General features: G+C 33.8%; 1 protein-coding gene across 1 annotated transcript in view; it reads right to left on the reverse strand.

Moving 5' to 3' along the window:
- LOC106635815 (cilia- and flagella-associated protein 410) overlaps nucleotides 1–15223 on the reverse strand; it is a 216494-nt gene that overhangs the window by 123202 nt on the left and 78069 nt on the right. The gene's annotated exons all lie outside the window — the stretch shown is intronic.

Genomic DNA, 15223 nt, shown 5'->3' on the forward strand with positions numbered 1-15223 from the left:
TAAATAAAATAGAGTGTAATGCTTTACCATAATAGATTTTGTCATAGATATCTAAGGTTTTTACGACTCCTATAGGAATTTTATACCAAAATAAATTGCAGTGGTATCAATACAAAGAAACGTCATCAGTCATTGGTTAATTAAACCACTGCACTCATATAAAGATTAACCTAACAATGTAAGAAATGTAATAATTACCGTACGCTTAAAGTTTACGGGATAAAGCAGTTTGAAGGCGATATCACAATAAATTATATAAAATATTACCTTATTACACTTACTAAAAATCTCAAGACAATTTACATGTATGGTAGTAGTGGAGCCGAATCCATAAGTTCGACATTAAAACGTGAGGTTCACGATTTATTGCAAATTCATACCTCGTTCACAATGCATGAAAAAAAAAAAATTGCTGTACTAATATGCCTAATGCATGAGAGAAAACATTCTCGGCTAAGAAAATTGAATAATAAAGAATAAGTAAGTGTTAAATAGTAAAATAAAGGTGCATAGAGTTGTAGAAAGTAAGCAAGAGTAGTGTGAGTGGAAAATTAAAGAGAAGTTAAAGTAAAGTAAATGGATGAAGTGAGATTAGTAATCGACAGTTATAACAGAAGTGTGTAAAAACGCGTGCAGCGAGGCAGTAGAAAAAAAAAAAAAAATTTGCCTTTGAAGAACTGCAAATGAGTAAGAAGCAAAAAGTGAAGGAAGTAAAAAGTGAAAAAGTGACTGTAAAAGTGAAAAAACCGAGAAAACAGTGATCAGGTGAAAAAGTGAAAAAGTGAAGTTAGAAAGGAGCAAAAGAAGAAGAGAGGTCACGTCTCCAAGATAGGTGGATAAAGAAGCTGTGTGGTGGATAAGGAAGACCTCTACGTGGACAACAGTGGATAATTTAAGAAGACATATGAGTTTAAGAAACAGATAATGGAGAGAAACATGTAGCAAATGGGATCACCTCAGAAATATAGATATCTGATGAAGTAGGTCTCATGATTATAGACCGTTGGTAGAGAAGATACTTAAATTACCGGGTACCGGTACATATGTCTGCTTTATCAACATTGATGTCGACAAAGAAGATGTTTGTATTATTGACAGGGCCAAAAATACCTAAAATGACAACAAAAGCGGGAATAAGTGTAAATACAAGGAGTAACGCACAGACTGCTCTAAATTTTCAGAAAGACGGCAAAGGTAAAGAGAATGATGATAGGTTGGGCAGAATGGAATATCGATTAGAAAGCATACTTAAAGTGTTAGTCAGATTTAAAAAAAAGAGAAGAAGAATGGAGAGAAAAAAGAACAAAATGGGAAAAAGAGATACAGAAATGGGCGGAACAAAGGAAATCTCTAGAAGAGAGAGTTAAACTAGAATGGGAAACAGAAAAAAATGAAAGAGAAAAAAGAAGAAAGAATATAGTGATTAAAGGGACATCTATTGAAAAAGTCAATTTAGAAAAGAAAGTGGAAGAATGTATTGCACAGAAAATGAATGTCAAGGTTAAAGTATAAATCTAATGAAATAGTTATTAATAAAGGAAGAGGAGAGAGGACATTAGTGACAGTAGAACTAGTAAACAAGGTAATAAAAAATAGCGTTATGGCGAACAAGAAAAAGCTGGAAAAAGGGATGTATATTGAAAATGATCTGATTGTCAAAGAAAGGGAAATTCGGAAATTGATACTGGATGAATTTAAAGAGGAAAGAAAGACAGAAAAAAGCAAAAAAAAAAAGTGGGTTACATAAAAATAATGATTAATGAGCAATGGTTCAGATATAACGAGTGGAGCAGCAAATTCACGAAAGATAGGAAGAAGATTTAAGAAAAGATAGCGAAAAAATTACAAGAATAACGGGTGCAAAAAGAGAAACAGGTGGAAGAAAGGAGTGGATGTAATATAATATGTCTTTGTTTGGAATTTAGCAAGTGTATCAAATAAGGACAGTAAGGTGTGAAAATATTCAAATGACTTCGATATGATAGTGCTGGTGGAGTCGTGATTGGAAAAAGAGAAATGGACGGATCTAGAAAGTAAGATGTCAAGAAAGTTCGAATGGAATTTCGTATCAGCGGTAAGAGAACATAAAAAAGGAAGAGCAAAAGGAGGAATAATTACAGGACTTAACAAAAAGATGGAGAGCAAGAAATTTAAAGTATGAAATGAAAATATAATAATGCAAGAGATTAAATATGAAGAACAGGATTTAGATGTGGAAATGAGTATAAAGGGAAAGAATACTGGAAAGAAGAGAAATAAAAGATGTGTTGACTGTGTCAGGCGGAAAAAGAGGACCATAGACACATACTGAGGATATGTGGAAAAAGAAGGAGTGGAAAAGAGATAAAAGAAGTTCTAAGCCAAGATGCATAGGAAATAGAAATTTCAAGAAGTGTGGTTAGGCTAAGAAAACAAATTGTAAAGTTGGATGATTAAAGCTATAAGTACGAGTACTAAAGATAATTACTATAAATTATGAAGTAAAAGAAGATAATAACTGAACGAATAATAAGTGAAAGAAGAGAAAAATAAGTGAAAAGTGAGTATACATATATACATGTAAGTATTAGCTACGTCACCGTACCGTCGCAACCACCATTACCGAGTATTTAACGTACAAGTTTTTCAAAATTATAATTAGTATAAAAAATATTGTCATAATGAATACCCGCTGGCAACACCTGTGGACACGCATCATTTGCGGTCCAAGCGGCTGTGAACAAGTTTTTGTTGGAAGATTTTTAAACTATATAGAACAAAGGGCAAACATTATGTCTGACCGTATTTTATTTTATTAAATATGCAGAGTGGCAGGATGGTCAGAAGAATGGAGAATTTAAAAAAAAACGAACGGAAATTTAAATTTTATAATGGGTTGCCAAAACTATCAGATTGCTCAAACGATCGTCATCTTAAAAAAATTTTAACCGTGGACGATCTTGTGCGTGAGTCGTCAAATCTTGTTGTTGTAGATTTTTTTACAAAGGGAGTTACCATAAAAATATTAGTGTAATGTTTATGACACAAAATATTTTTCACATGTCAACTCATTTGAGAGACATAAGTCTGAATGCGTCGTATACAGTCGTATTTAAAAACCCTCGCAATCTCGTGCAAATACAACATTTAGCAAGACACATATAGGGGTAAAGGGTATAGTTATTGACACCTTAAGGCAGTGATTGACCCCTGTATAATTTGTATATCTATTTGTAAAGACTCCATTTAAAAATGCATGTGGCGGTCAATCACTATCGGGAGGTCAACAACTGTACCCTTTACCCCTATCCTGAAGATCCGAAATTTATGCATGAATGCAATTTATGCAAGAGGCCTATCTATTTTATGATTGATTGCAAGCAAGACACTTTAGATGAGATGAGATTCCCGGTAAAAATATTTTCTGACGACGAGTATCAATATGTTTACTTGCCAAAATATGCAACAAGTGCTTTTACTCATCTGGGTTAAGTTAACAGATAAAATAGTTAGTAGTAACGCTTAACTCTCGGTTTTCTTTCGACTATAAAGCTGTCCACATCGAAGAACATGCGTTTGAAACAAGCCCCTCGCCATGTAAACGAGTCTCGCAAAGCTCCTTTTGATAAAAAGTACATGGCAAGTCTACAAGCTTTCGCTCATCTCAACAGAAAACAGAGAGTTGCATCATTTAAAGAAGGAGACAAAAAATTAATCGACTGTTTGTGCGAGTGTATTTTAAACATTCTCAAAGGTGCTGCTTCTCTAAAAAATAGTCAACAAAAATTTTTTTTTTTTAATTTTAAGTGTTTTAAGAAAATTGATTGCGAAAAGTAGAGGTAAACCTTAGTGAAAAAAAGATGAGAATTTTAATTTAAAAAGGCGACGGTTTTTTACCTTTAATATTGCAATCTATTTTAAGTGACATATTATCAAGTATATTGTAAAAAAAAAAAAAAGAATGAAGAGAGGAAAAAAAATGATTTTACTCTCTAAAGACCAGCTCTAAAGAATGAAAAGAGGAAACAGTAATATGGATGCAATGATGGTTCTTCTACCCTTACTACTGCAAATAATAACAAATATGCAAATACTGCCAAACTTTTCTCACACAACCTGTTTTAGAAACTACACGGACAGTTGGAGATGAGGTAAAGTAGCCGGTTATGGCACATTAAAAAAAAAAAAAAAAAAAAAAAAAAAAAAAAAAAAAAAACATACTAAACATAACCTCTAAAAAGTAGGGCTCCTATTATCAAACGTACAAGATACATTTAAACAACATGCGTCTGATATAATAGGAGCCTTTTGTTTTATGAATAGGAGCCCAATTTTCCAGTGTGTTTCATGATAAGATCCGATTCATTGCGTCAATATTTGTTTATAAAATAATTATTCAACACCTAAATTTATTTTAAAAATTAAAACATGGCTCGAAAACATCAAGCACTCCTATTGATACCTAAACTTTAAACAGTAAGGCTGATTACGATTTTTAAATGATTTTTCTTTAAAACTCTGCCTTAACTAGTGCCATAACAGGCCACTTTACATTAACTGGAGTGAACTAGACAATTAGATGAAAAAAATTCTAGATTTCAATTCCTACAGTAATGATTACGATAAATTCAAAAAACACTTAAAAGTTGTACAGATACTTTATCGATAAAAAGCGTGAGCCAATACACTTTTCAGAATACGAGGTTGAAAATGTCCACTTTGGATGATGATGAAATAAACAATGAAACGATTGTTAGTACTGTACCTCAAGTGCCCCACCAATAATCTATGCTGCTCTTAAAACATTTAAAAGGATACAAAAACATTATTTAGTGGAATGTTGCAGGTACGGTAATTTTTAAAGGTAGAAAAATCGAAAGGTCTAATATTATCGATTTAATTCATGACACTGCAAGGCGAAGAAAATATGATAAATTGGTGGGTGGAAAAACATTTCGTAGAACACCTCGAGAGATAAATACTCCTCAAGAACTCGTGAGAAACACCGACCTCTAGAAAATCGTGGACCGTGACAGTTCAAGTTAGCTCTTGGATAGGGCCAGTAATATAAAGTAACTCGATGAAGATGGAGAAACGTTTGAAAATGAGAGTTTTTCATCATCTTTGGAAAAAACTGTTTACAATAACAAATCGAATTATGATAAGCATGTAGTACAATCCTCTTCTCTAAAATCTTAGTGTCAAAAGTTGGCTACGTTATTAATAAATAATAAATACGCTAGAGAAGCAATATTTTAATCCCCACCACAAAGCAGTATTTTCTGGTACTCGCAATTCATTAAGAGTAAATAAAAACAAAATTTATTTCGAGATAATCAAAAAATGGCTGCAAAAACATGATGCCTATACTACATAAAACTATTCGACAAAAATTTTCTCGATTCTTTGACGATGTTAATGCTAGAGATAAATTGTGAAAGGCTTATCATTCAATTGACGTCATTAAAAAACTACAATGATGGAGCGTCTTTTATTGTAATTGTTATTGATGTATTAAGGAAGTTCACTCCTGCCCAATCTTTTTGACGCCCAAGTCAGGTGTGTACTCAACCGATTCTTAGTACGTTTGACAACGTTGCACTTTTTAGAGGCACATATTTTAAACTCTTTAGTACATGTATGCATATGATTTGTACAAGGAATTTACTTATTGTGTTGACAATAACCCTTTTTTCCAACAATGTATAATACATGTTAGATTTACTACTAGAAAATAATTAGCGTGAATAATTATTATAATTCTTAAACACTAAACATAATGTTCGTATTTACTGTAAATGACTACAATTCAAATACTATTGACAACAAATCTGTTGGTTTGTATTATTTAACTTTTATACGACTTTAAGTAATGACTTGCGATTACTGCGTTTCTACAACTTTTTTTTCTAAAAAGTCTGATATTTTAGTAATACTTTTTTTATGAGTTGTTACTTGAATGATTCCATTAACGTCCTTGTCAAACAAACGTTTGAAGTCCTCAAGTTTATTTTCTTTGTACGAATGTACTATACTTTCATAAGTAATACCAGAAGGAATAATCTTTTTTCGCATATTAAGAGAAGTACATTCATTTATTCCACTTAATTTTTTCAATTCCTCTGAAAGTTTCATGTTGAAATTATCTCTCTTGTAGATATCAGCCCAACTAATAGCAGAGTTTATAATGGTATTACTGCTTATATGAAGTTTGTTCACAACTTTTTCTAATACTCTTACATCTTCCAATGCATTATGCATTTCAGTTGTACTAATTCTTAAGTGCTTACTAGCAAGTGTTTCAAGCTTATAGCTACCTTTTTCAGTCTTTTTCGAGACATTTTTTATTAAAGGAAGTATATCTACGAATCCAAAAATAAGCGATTTAAAATACATTTCCATAAAAGTTTTTTTGATAGTTAACAGTAACTTTGGTTGATCAAACTTACAATTATGTGCTGTCAACACACACACACTTTCTCTGGAACAAAAATAAGAACTCATAAAATGGAATCATAGCTTGTAATAATAATAGTGTTTCAACCGATTTTCCATGCAGTTGTAACTGTCCTTCAACGTTTCTTAGACCAGTTACTTGACTGGCCTCTTCTTTAATATTTTGTGTTGATTTGAGATATACAGAGAAAGTATAACTACGATATTTTGCGGCAACCTACAGGATATCTGCATTTTTACATAATCTACTGGTCTCTAAGTCAAAATAAATGATAATACGAATTAAATTATTATCAATTTTAGCATTCTGAAGTTCGCTTTCTTCACTCACAATCAGTAAATTCATTTTGCTTTCATAAGATGTGCTTTCCAATAACTCTATTTTAGATTTTAGTTCGGTTTTTCGCTTTTTTTAAAAATAAACGTTTTTTTTTAAGTCACGAGTGAACGATTTTTGCTATTTCTTGTTGGCTATATTATCTGTTCGAGCGCAATGTGCTTTGGTATATTGACCTGGAGAAAGTATTAATTTTTTGGAAACTTTCAGGAGGTACTGCTCTCCAAGATTTTTTTTACTTATTGGACAACCTACTGCTTACTATTGTAGCATTCAAGCTTTCATTGGAATTGCTTGAAGTTGCAGCTGCAAAAGCACTGGTTTTTTTGGCTAGCGAATCAAAAATACTTTGTAAATCGTTGTATAGCTGCTGATCGTGAAATCCGGTTCTGATAACGGTATGAACGTACCATTCTGGATTTTTGTCAAGTTACACCAGGACCCACATTTTTTATGATTGTTAAAATAGTGATCTGGAATGTTTTCAGTTGCTGTGGCTATACTTGAACAATTACCAGCAGTTTGAGAGACGCTTCTGTAAATATTTTATCGTTGTACCAGTCAACTCTTTGTGTTTTTTATTAATCTTATAGGAGGCACTTACAATTCCTTTACTGGTATGATTTTTATTAGAATGTTTCACTATTTCAAAAAAGCTGGCATTCCGTACTGCGCTGATAGAACTGCTGTCGTTATCGGCAATCATGATTCCAACATAAACGTTGCACTGCTTCAGAATACTGTTACTTTGGGTTAACTGGACTGTTGCATAAGGTTCCATAGCCTTAGCAGGCCTTTTAAAATTTAGTCTACAGTCATGGCATTTTTCCTTATTGCCAATATCACATTGCTTACACTTTCGGTTTAAAGTTATGTAAGACAATACTTTCTTTAAGAAGTATCCCATTATTGCTGCTGAACTAGATAAATTTCCGTAGGTCCTCCCTGTACCAAGGTGAACCCATATCAAAAGAAGCAGCGATTCAAACTCGATTATTCTCTGAAATACTTATATTACTGAGTGTGTCGAGAAAAATAAAACCGTTTCTCAGGTGAGGTGGTCTGGAAGGAAGGAAAAACAATGCCAAATTAATTTGGAAACAATGTTTACATTACTGTATTATTTCATTTATTATTATTATAATAATTTTTATACATTATCTGATAAAATTATTTTGTTCGATTTAGTATTTAAGATATTTTAATTGAATCCGTATTTTAATAAATAAAAACATTTGTCCATAAATTATGTACATAAAGAACGTAAAATTGTTTATCATTAAAAAGATGTAATGTGAATGATTTGTAAAAAATGTAAATAAGTATTGTAAACAAGAATCTAATATAGTGTATAATAAATTAATGTGGTAAGAAAACTTTTTTTAAAACGATTAAAAAATTTATAATACATGATTGAATCTGAGTAAAAATAATAGGTCTTGCATCATTAAAAAATCAAGTTATTATAAACAATCTGACTTCGTGATTTAAAAAAAATTATACTTGAAATGACCCTATTACTCATAATCATAAATTAATTACTGTGACGTTTATAAGTATTACCAAGAATATAGAATTTTGTTTCTCACTATCACTCACAGCAACTTTAAGATTTTATTTTAGTTTAGTATTGTCAGTTGCCTTTCCTGTAAAGTAGCAACTACGCAGCTCTCATGATCTACTGGCTCCATCGACGAACAAATTTCTTGTTGATGGATTTTGAAACAGTTCCATGTCAGCGGTGAAGCATTGAGCTAAGATAGAAGCTTATTCAAATGTGTTTATTCCATTCCAGCATTGTCAGTTCCTAAAAATTCAACGAATTCCGAAAATGGTTTTATTACTGCACATACTTCGTAGAGATTGTACGTACCAATCACAGCTTTCGTATTATTATCAAAATGTTTACATCCATTTGAGATATGCCGTTTGTCAGTGAGAACTGTATTTATAACCATCTTACACTGCCAACATGTAACGTACAGTATAGATGCTAATCCTCGAGTTTTCTCTCCAATAGTGTCTTAAAGAGAAAGGATTGATTTGCAGCCTCTGCATACTAATTGTTCACCAAGAGTTTGTAAATCCACAATTCGATGACCTTCTGATACTCCTGTATTTGTGCATTGATCAATCTCTACTGCCTGAGCAGATTTTCTTGTGCAATAAATATTTCGAATGTTTTTAGCCAAGTTTTGATTGAGACGCCTTCTTTAGTACACATTTTTTTTACTAATTTATCTTTCCAATAGTACCGTTGTTTTGTCTTTTCCTTCATAGTAGCACATTTAATTTTGCACTCTTAAATCAATGTATTATGTTTAACCTTCAAGCCAAGAAAAGAAATGAAGGTTGGAATGCCCTATGTAAATAAAACAAGCGGAACGGAAATTCTCCTAGGCTATACATATATGTCCACATCCATCATTTGATGTATGTGGAGGTAGTACTACACATATATATGCGTACAGCGACGTTGCCAACAGCAGCAGTCTGCTCTCGTCGAATTGAGAATTATTCTATCCATTCATTAATAACTCGTTTAATAAGCCATGAATAAAGATGATATGGATCGCTCCGTAATCGCTAGATGTTATTTGCAGATAAATTTCAAACCACATATTTACGTTAATTACTGAGATATCGCCAGTTATATGGTAAAAAAAGATCGATTCTTGTAAAGAGCCTAAGTAAAAAGTCGAAATATTAAAAATTAATACCTTCTTTTCTTGGCCATGTAGGCACTCAATATTGAAACAGTAAGCTTTTCATACATTAATCTATCTTTGTACGAAAATACCCTGAAAAACTACGTCAACTCGTAGATAAATTCAAGAAATTAAAAAACAATGCATTATAACAAGTTTACGGTAACTTTACTTAGCAATAGTAGTATAAAATTGTTTATAAACAACACTACAACAAATTTTTCTACTCAGTTACCAAAAGAAATCAAGCTAAGCGGTAAATGGGAGATTGAAATTTCCGAAATTCACATACAATGCATAATTTCGCATGTTTGACGAGAAAAGGCAGTGATGAGCGATCCTGGTTAAGAAAAAGAGTGTTGTATCCAGCACAGTACCTACGACTCATTGCATAGTTTATGCGAGAAAATGAATAGGAAATAGTTAGAATCTTACTAATATATAGAGCAAAGTCGCTAAAACCGTTGGAATCGCTAACCATGAAAACTACTCAACCGATCTTGCTAAAATTTTGCACACTGATGATTGACACTTTTTAGATGGTTTTAGTATGGTATTTGTCTTGAAAAAGTTAATAACAACAGCAATAAATTAGCTCAAAGTTTTGAAAAATACGCTAGTTTTTCACTTTAATTCAGTAGGATCTGCTAGGTGACGTAGAAGTAGAATCGAAGCTACCTGCACTAGAATTAAGAAAATCTACTTATTATATGACCAAGCCAAGTACCGAATTTCGATCATCAGCAGTGCATGAAGCATATAGAGCTGGAAGTCGTGCAGCTGGGTTTCCCAGCTACCGACAACACTGTTTTTTAATGAACAAGCGATGAAGCGACTAACGTCGAACTCCATCCCGAACCACCAAAATTGACGAGTACCACTAAAAAATAGTGTTCTAAATGCTAACGTCTCCGGCGAAATACCAGAAAACGTGTCTAGCCAGAGCATAATCTAATCTAGAATTTTGGAGTTTCAGGGCCTTTCTTTTAACCGTTCTGGGACTACCAAAACAGATTTTGCCACAACATTAAGCCAGATAAAACAAGCCAGAGGTATTCGGGCGGATCCAACAGCCCTTTTCTTGGTGGTCAATCCAACGGCATAACCACAGAGAAGGTATTCTTCAAGCCCACGTTCTCCAGGCCCACTTTTCCGACTAACGATGAGAGGTTGGTTATCGAAGAAATGACCCAAAACCGAGATATTCTTTAGTCAGCAGCGTATCTTCTTCCAGCACGGTTTCCATACCCAGAGACTCCAAGGGTAAGAGTCAAGCCACCCGCAGCCAGCTCTCCATCACCAAAAACAACAGTAAGGAATAGCTGGAAACTATTAAACCAAGTCTGTCATTCACAGGCAGACGTCACGAGCGAAGTTGTTCGTCACAAGGCTTGGAACCTCGGCGATTAACGACCCTATATTACCCTCTTGACTCTAAACATTTAACCAGAAATCACCGATCCTCTCCGAGGTTTGCGCTGGGCAAACTTAACAGCTACGAAGGAAAAATAAGCTTTAGCAAACGGGACAGTCTCTAACGGGCAAGCATCACGAACCAATCTCCCCACCTCAGATCACCAAAACAACTGAGTCTGCAAAAAAAAGTGCTTTAGACACCAAGTACAGTAACAGGCCAGAGAAGATGACCCTGAGGTACAGAGGGAGTCATGTTTGCTGGAAATTTCTGTCAAAAAAGAGTTTACTTGGGAAACTCACCAGTCCTTTGTTTAGACATCGAACTACCTTGCAAACAAATATATTCGAACTTAATAAAGTTAATGAAAATTAGGGCTTACAAAAGTTTTAACCATGCTAAAAGTCGCAAGAGGGCGAGTCGGGAGGAAAACTTCAAATTCATCTAATGTAAACAATTTGAGGAGTCAAGAAACTGACGCAAAATATTTATTGAGATTGAAGCAGCAGCATCAAAATCAACAAATAAAAAATGCATTAAGTGAGGGATCTGCTTGTACTCTCACAGTAATCTCTTAAATATTCCAGATTTTCAAATAGGTAAAATATGTATTTGTGTTTTTGTAGCGATCAAAAATGTAGAGATTAAGCTCTAGGACTTTATTGCCCTGGTAATAAAGTTGTGAGATAAGAGAAAAAAAAATTTTAATTACATAGTTTTTGTGAGTTTTAAATCCTTACAGCTTAAAAAAAAAGCCCTTTTCGTAGATTATAAGGGAAAAACTGCAAATAAACGTCTACTTCGGGCCAACGATTAGATTGTGGCATAAGGAACGCACGATACTTTTCAGCATAGCTATATTTTTTTCACTTTTGACCGCTTATGACTTGACCAAATAAACTGTATGAATTCTGAACAAATATGTTTTTAATAAGAAGATTTTTGTTTTGAGAAGTGTCAGGAATAGATATAAAACTTTTAACTGAAAACGATTCACATTACATGTCAACACACTATGGTGTTCCATATAGTGAGTCTCAGGCGAAACCTAGATGGAGGGGCCACTAGTACTGTAAGAAAGATGAAAAATGTCAGCAGCTAATTTATGATTATACAGGTGGATTTCATTTATTGGTTTTCTACTAACAGGTCCAGGACGTACAAGAACATGTGGGAAAATTCTGTTAACATCAACTACAGTAAGACCTGTTATTGAGTTTGAGGAAGGATTGACCAAGATTGAGCGTGACAGTACCGAAATTAGAGGTGATTACAGGCTATTGTTTCACGGTAAACAACCAGCAAGCTGACCGAGAGCGGTACCAGATTAACTTTTTCTCTATTATAATATATGCAAATCAAATATTGTTGGTGATACATTTGTACCGCTCCTGAAGGTAGTGAATCAAGCCACTCAGGATATTTATTTCGGAAACACAATTGTCAAGAGGTATACTCAGACAGCCTACATACCTCTCCTCAATAATAGATTTCATACGATCGATATAGATAAAAGAGATTAATTTGGTAAACCAATATTATTCGAGCTTAGGACATTGATGGTAGTGGTACATTTTAGATAGGTTTTCTATTAAGCAACACGTATACATGATGATTTTTTACAATGGGTACCATCCGCAACATGAGGGAGTCAAGCATGTGTTTGCAGGATCGTATAGACAGAGAGTGCATGGATTAGGCTCTTCTTTTATTGCTCTATTTCGAAGTACTATGCCTTATATAGTAAAAGGTACTCGTACCGTTATAAAAGAAGCTTTACGAGCAGAAATGAATATAATTGACGATGTTGTAGATAGTAATATTCCGTTTAAAGACGCATTTAAGAAGCGGATGAACGAATCTGGTAAGAATTTGAAACGTTAAGCTAGAGAAAAAATTGTGAAGCTAATGGAAGAATCAGGATATAATGCTTTACCATATAAGAAAAAAGCACAGTCTTGATGTAGAAGTGGTAGTGTAAAAAACTCGTCAAACAGTGCAAAAAAAGTCGTTCGAGAGTAACCAAGCGAAAAATAGGTGCGCGTAAAAAACTGAAAAAAAAATAGAAAGAAGAAGAAACCCAACAGAAAAGTAAGAAAAATTGATCGTAAAACAAAGAAAAAGGTGGTGAAAATTAAAAAAATCAAAACATGTAGATATTTTTGGATAATCATGTCTTTCCTATACAGTCACACGGACCCTTGCTTAAAGAGAGAATTGGATTTATTTTCTGTACCTTTCACGCAGACGGTTTTAGAAACCATCTATTGGGTGCATTACAAATCTGTTTCGTCGTAAAGCGATGAGAGTCTCATAGAATTCACTGTCAGTACTCAAAACGAGGATTACATCGACTTAGCCCATACGACGCTCAGAACGAATAACAAATTTACACCTTACGACAAGAATGGGAATGCGCTTCTTACCCCTACAGTTTTGATTGCGCGCACGAAAACTCGAGTAATCACTATAGCAAAATATCTAATTACTCGCGTCGAAGTCAAATCTTTTACCTTGCATAATGGTATAAGCGGTGACTTTTTAGATAATGTTATCCTTGGACAACTTTCGAAAAGAATCATTATAGGTTTGGTTGACAACAAAGCCTTTAACGGGGATTGCAAGATGAATCCATTCAACTTTCAACATAATTCTATAAATTTTTTATCGTTATACGTTGACAGCGTACAAGTCCCTAGTAAGCCGCTACAACCGACTTTTATGGAAAGCACACCTATGTACGTGGAAGCATATCATGCATTATTTTTTAGGCACGAGGATCTATTACATGAATGAGGGAAATAGTATTCACAGAAAAGAGAAACGACTATTAATAGGTATTGTTTTTTTGCATTTGATCTTACACCCGATCTCTCACCCGAGCACATTGCGCAGATCATTGGAATTTAGAGAAGAATGGTACAGTATGAATAGAAGGACGCTTTTAGACAGCTTTCATGAAAACTATAAATTGCATTTTATACGCTGAACTTGACAATGTAGGGGAAGTAGACTCACCCATGGTCTCTCGTTATATCGATAGACTCAAAAGAAACTGTATTACTTACCATTGAAATGTACAACAGCTTCAAAATGTTAATTTCACCATTTCCGGAAATTACTGTATCAATTTTTTATTTTTCATGTGCAAAAACTATTCCTTAGGCATGTTTTGTTTATTTTTTTCATCAGATGCTCTCACTAACGACAAAATAGCTGCGACTTTTTTTAATCGTATCACGAGGCGGAAGAATTCTAGAAATAATTGTATTGTAAGCAAAATACGCACTTAAACTAGTAAGCTTAAGTATAACCGTAGAACAGTACAATTTTAAAATTTATAGGTGCTAATGTAAGCTCATAATTAATATTATTGTACAATATATGTATTAAATATTTTTTTTGTATTTATTCGAGAGCTCTACCCACCATCCACTACCACTCAGCAAGAGCAGTCGATAATTTTAAATTATTTTTAAATTTCAGAATTTAAAATTTTACGTGCTAACTGACTACAGTTAATTACACTTTCAAATTTTTACAGTTTTGAATTTTTTAATTTTTTACGTTTACCGACCAGGCACAGCCGGTAATTAGGGGCGCCCCTTAATTTTCCCTCCACTGGAAAAAAAAGAATTAGTGTTATAAGCTAAGTAACGTCGGTAATTATATTTAAATTATGCGAACACTTCACGCCTCTTTCTGCACACTGTTTATTGGATTATTAGATTGTTGGCTTACCGGATCACATGACGTCTGCCAAAAATATTACCCCCGGAGGCCACGCCTCCAGTGCCAGCTGTATGACGTACATCTGTGAGTCTGTCTGGAAAAATAGTTTCCTTACTACTGAGGCTATGTTACGGTCCCTCGGGTCTGCTTTGCAGGATCCTCGGGCCGCAATATAGCCCCAGAGGCGATGGCTTTTTTGTGAGGAAAACTACCATTTTTTACCACGGGCACAAAGTTCAACTGCCGCTCTGTGCTCTTGGGACACACTTTAGAGCCCTTGTAATCACTTTGTTTCAAAGGAAAAAAAAGGTTTTTGCACCTTCCGGGCCTAAAGTGATTTACAAAAACATACAACAACCGCGTCCTTCGGATGCTAATGTATGTATTTTGTGCCCCAGTAACATATTATACGATTTTTTTCCCATGAGTTTGTTATCAATTTGTGTGAAAAACATCTCATGACTTGATCTAGAACCAAGTAATATTTTCTATCGACGAATTGAATAAAAAATTTTACCAATAAATAAAATTAAAATATTCTTGATTTTAAGTTTAATGTTACTGTCACACCAAAGTGTTACAATTGTGTATCTTATT

The sequence above is a fragment of the Copidosoma floridanum genome, unplaced genomic scaffold, assembly GCF_036245765.1.
Source record: "Copidosoma floridanum isolate Cflo_tuat_1 unplaced genomic scaffold, Cflo_Japanese_pri ptg000034l, whole genome shotgun sequence".
NCBI lineage: Eukaryota > Metazoa > Arthropoda > Insecta > Hymenoptera > Encyrtidae > Copidosoma > Copidosoma floridanum.